General features: G+C 42.2%; 1 protein-coding gene across 1 annotated transcript in view; it reads left to right on the top strand.

Annotated features, from left to right (window-relative positions):
• Positions 1–381: 381 nt before the first annotated feature.
• Positions 382–2,798, top strand: part of ube2f (ubiquitin-conjugating enzyme E2F (putative)) — a 50,552-nt gene continuing 48,135 nt past the window's right edge. Inside the window, exon 1 of the mRNA XM_008292310.1 lies at positions 382–591. The gene's annotated coding sequence lies outside the window, so the exon portion shown is untranslated. The remainder of the gene's footprint in view (positions 592–2,798) is intronic.

Below are 2,798 nucleotides of genomic sequence, written 5' to 3'. Positions count from 1 at the left end.
AATTTCCAAAAGGTCTTATTAACTTGTTTGTATTTTCATCCTTAATGAATGAATGAATGAATGAAAAAGCGTGACAAAATAGAGTAAGAGCCCTAAACCCTGTTCTACAGGAACAGAAGAAGGTATTGTCAAAGGGAATAGAACAATTACATGATAAATACTGCTCTTTATTCTTCAAATATATTCCTCTCTAATTTCACTGCAGAAATTTTGCTAAACAATCAACAGAAAAAATAACCATTCAGTGCCAGCAGTTGGAATGTGATGTTAATTTTCAAACTCTAACAACTAGAACCGAACAGAACTCGTCCACTTGTCAGCGGAACTATTTACCCGCTGCCATGTCTACACGGACAACAATAACGACAGGCATTCACCGCACTTCCGTTGCCCATGACACCGGAGCGAAGTTCTGACAGCTGATTCTCAAATCAGTTTCTGTCCTCTCCGAGCCTCCAAATCACCATTTCTGAGCTTCTTTAGTGTCGGACGTGGCTGCTCGAGTCTCCACTTGGAGTTACAGACGGCGCCTTGACCAGAGGAGGGCGGCTGATTATGGTGTAGCACAGAGCGCTAGCTCTGAGACAGCAGGTAACCAGCGGCGCTCGGATAACACACAAGCTAACAGCAGCTAGCAGGGACACTTTGTCAACAACTTCTACCTGCGTTTTCAACTGTCTAGAACAAGTGACATTTCTTCGTGCTCTCGCCCATGTGTGTGAGGAATAGCCCTGAGCTGAGACCGGCGTTCGGCTCGGACCCTGTGCTTAGCTAGCTGTGATTAGCACTGGTGGCGGTTTGTTATGACGGCAACTTAACGAGCTAACAGGGCAGTGACGAGGCGGTGGCTGCACTGGTAAAAGTTTTAGCTTTAATCCTGAATCTGATTCACTCGCGTCCAACTCCTCAAAAGGTTTTGTCCTATGGGCTGAGCTGTTGTTTTTGTCCAAGAATTATAAACGGTTGTTCAGTTAATGTCAACTGTGGGGTACATGGTGCATTTTAAAGACTGCAGGTAGGCTGCACAGATTATTTCTGATCAGTGTGTGAATTTTTTGAGTATTTGTGCTTATAGAAAATAATCTTAATAAACTGTTTAAAGATTTCTAGTCCGTGGTAAACCCAAGGGAATCTTAGATGCATGCACAGCAAGAAGAAACACAGCACTTGTCTTTTTTTCATTTGGGTGTGTTTATTTGCTCGATAACTCGTGTATCATTCTATATTCATGCTTACACTACATAGACCTGCTGCTTCCCCTACAGCTATCTGACTAACATCCAGGCTCTCTTCTGCCAGGACGCGGTGACTGACAGCTGAGGCAGGTGGGCGTTGAGTCAGGCTCACTGACACACATTTCATGGGCCTCGCTTGTAACTGACACTTTCACTCTCGGCTTCCTGCTTCTTCTTAAATAAGCTCAACCAGTACTCAGAGTGGATACACAGAGTACAGTGACATCAGTGGACTCCTCCCTTAGAGAGGCTGAAGCACTGCTGCACTGTCTGTGAAACTGTACCACACGAATACAGTGGTAGTTACATGGCACGCAACATTCTCAAAAGAGCACACGTTATCAGTGGGCTCAGTGAAGCTGAACTGTATTACACTCACTGAGTGTTACAAGTTGTCTTTCAAAGCAAATGTTCTGCCAGATTTGGCCACGACTATAGATTATTTAGTCCCATGTTGTGAATCATAGTGGGTGAAAACCTTCATCCAGAATGCCTCATGACTTTTTCCTAACAGCATGACATTGATCAAAAAAAGCACAGAGTGTTCTTTTATGTATAGCTNTCGTAGAATAAATGCAGATGTACTTTTTGCTTTGTCCTCACTCAATTCTCCACTGAGCAACAAAAGCAACGTGTGAAGTGGAGTGAGTGAACACAGCATTGTTGCAGGGGCAAATCCAAACGCATGAGCGTCGCAGAAAGCCTGATGGCCAGCACCTGTCTAAACAGATGCAGATGAAATACAATATGATCACTCAGTCCAACATTAATAGGCCTCACTTTTTAAAAAACCTTCACATAACAGACAGGTCAGTCAAGAGCATGTTCTTGTTTACTCCTAAGTCCATAACAACTGGCTGAGTGAATCACAGTTTAGTCCAAATACTGGAGGCTGATTTGGATTTGCTCCAAGAAGTGAATGAGCTGTTCTGTGAAACAGGGAGAGTCGGTTTTTACAAATGGTCCTCTCTTTGTGTGTGTAAAACAGGCAGATAGGAGATTTTGATCATGTGAATGTTTCGTTTTAGGCAGCACATTAGCGCTATTGTACATGTCTATTTTGATTTATTTTTGGTTTATTTTATTTTGTTTATCCAATTATTGATTTACGTCTGGAAAACTCATTTCTGTGTATCAAAGTTCCATATTTAGATTTTTCAAGAAAGTTATCCCTTTCTGCCTTAAAATGGCGAAGATGTAGCCACACCTATGCTTCCTCTATGAAGTCCCTGCCACTCTTTCTACTCATCCCACCCCACTGACTGCAGCTGGAGCACACCAGCTCACCTATGACTCTGCTCAAATATGTGAAACTACTGCGTAATTAAAAATAACAGTACAAATCAAACCAACCAAAAATGTTTCCCCATTGTGATGCCATAGAAGAACCATTTTTTCAATATATTTACACCAATAAACTTCCTTTAAGAACCCCCAAAGGTGAGAACCAGCAAAAAATGGTTCCATAAGGATTTGTTCCTTTGGTTTGTTACGTATGAAACCCCAGAAGTCTAAATCTGTGTTTTTGAGACTGTCGTCAATACACTGAACTTTCAAGGTGTA

This window comes from Stegastes partitus, unplaced genomic scaffold (assembly GCF_000690725.1).
Source record: "Stegastes partitus isolate 25-593 unplaced genomic scaffold, Stegastes_partitus-1.0.2 Scaffold801, whole genome shotgun sequence".
Taxonomy (NCBI): Eukaryota; Metazoa; Chordata; class Actinopteri; family Pomacentridae; genus Stegastes; species Stegastes partitus.
Note: the sequence above shows the minus strand (reverse complement) of the source record. Positions and strands in the feature narration are given on the sequence as shown.